Source organism: Grammomys surdaster, unplaced genomic scaffold (genome assembly GCF_004785775.1).
Source record: "Grammomys surdaster isolate TR1022 unplaced genomic scaffold, NIH_TR_1.0 63, whole genome shotgun sequence".
NCBI classification, from domain to species: Eukaryota; Metazoa; Chordata; class Mammalia; order Rodentia; family Muridae; genus Grammomys; species Grammomys surdaster.
This window is the reverse complement of record NW_021604565.1, coordinates 6,549,249-6,551,299: the sequence shown is the minus strand read 5'-3', so window position 1 is coordinate 6,551,299 and position 2,051 is coordinate 6,549,249.

The following is a 2,051-nucleotide window of genomic DNA, read 5'->3' as shown; positions in this document are numbered from 1 at the left end:
ATGGGAAACTGTGGATAGGATACACTATGCACAAAATAAATCTATTTCCAATATTTAAGACAAAAATGTGGAATTCAAGTGAGAAAAATTTGTAATAAGAACACTTTCTTTAACTCTTAAAAAAAGAATGGGACTGATAATAGGTTGTAAGAATTGTGTGAAATTATGTGGGGTATGGCATACATGATATTATGTATACTTTAGCCATTATGTATTAAATAAAATCTCATTGCCTAAAAGAAGTTTAAAAGATATGCAATTTATTCATATTCACTCATCATTTTAGCAAATATTTATTGTCATGAACTGAAATTAACCAATCATAATAGACCTAAATAAGGTGGAAAAAGTCTTCTCAATCGTGATTGAACGGATAACTGGTATGCTCTATACAATCAACCAATAATGAAAATCAAGGAGCAAAAGTTTATAATGCAAAATATCATCACATATTACAGCAAATTTTGTCATCTAATGCCAAGACAACAGCTGCTCATAGGTCATAACAGCATGTAATAACATCGCAACACCTCACTTCTTTAGCACTTGGAAAGCTGAGGGATGAGAACAGTGAGTCAAGGATGGTCTCAGTAATTTTAGGATAATAAGATGACAAACAAGCAAGCAAAAACAAATGGTGAACATTGCAACATCCTAATTGCATGCATGCATGCATGAGTGTGTGTGTGTGCATGCTTGTGTGTGTATGTGTGTGTGTGTACATGTTTGGTAATAGTTACTAGACCACTTTCTTGTAAAAGTTAACAGTAAGTTCAGTCAGTAGGGTAGGAGAAAAATGTGTGAGGATTTACACTTCTTAAAGACTGTGTTCAATCCACCCGAATCTAGTTAGCTAGCTAGTCAGTTAGCCATTGCTCAATGACTTCAATTTCATTGGCTCTACCCTTTATGACAAGGACAGCTCTTTAGAGAAAAAAGCAGCCACTGATCATTAATCAAAACTGAGGTTACACCTTTGAGTCAGGGGCATTAGAGGCAATAATATCCTTGACTACTAAAGCTAATTGATTCTCATAACAGAGGCATTCTCACTATCAAAAATTTCAATTAATTTTCAAAACTTGAAAATTATTGTAATTTAGTTTTGAAAATTGATGTTCATTCAATAAGTTATGGGTAAATTAAATTTCTGTGACAATGTCTATTATCTAGAACTCTTTCTTGTGTTGATACACATGTGTTAAAAGCACATTGGTAGACAAGTTTTTTTTTATTTCTGCTTTGTTTATCTATTAGCTCCTAAGAAACACAAATACACATAGGCTCAAGGAATCTCAAGTTTCTTAGAAACAACAAACCACTGATTCATGTGATCTAAGGCAGGCAATGTGCCAAATGCTTACTTGCAGAGTACTTCTAAATCAGAAATAATAAATAGAATAGGGTATTGTCATGGTAAAATGCAGCCAACAAGTTTCCTGCAGCTATGGGCTTCAAGTGGTAACATTTGTGTAGCTGTTTAATGTCATATGCTTTTATTTAAATATAGAGTTTTCACTTTTACTTATTCTAATCTGAAGCAAATCCAATCAATCATTTATATTAGAAATTCTCATATGTTTTTAGGGTGAATTTTCACATATTCATTTCTATTAAAAAAGCAGCAACTGAAACTATGCTATTTAAGAGTAGTCCTTTTTACAAAAGTCATAGGTTTTTAAAATCACCAAAAAAAAAAGTCTTTTTATTTAAATGGTTTAAATCCAGAGAGCTTTCCTTCTTTGGCATTAGAAAAACAAAACAAAACAAAACAAAGCAAAGCAAAACAAAACAAAACAAAAAACCCACCATCATCATCAGCACCAGCATCAGCAGCACCAGCATCAGCAGCACCAGCAGCATCAGCACCAGCAGCACCAGCACCAGCATCAGCAGCACCAGCAGCACCAGCACCAGCAGCACCAGCAGCATCAGCATCAGCACCAGCAGCACCAGCACCAGCAGCACCAGCACCAGCAGCACCAGCACCAGCAGCACCACCACCATCACTTAATCCTTCTGACAAGCAAGTTTTATAAGTCACAGAAAGA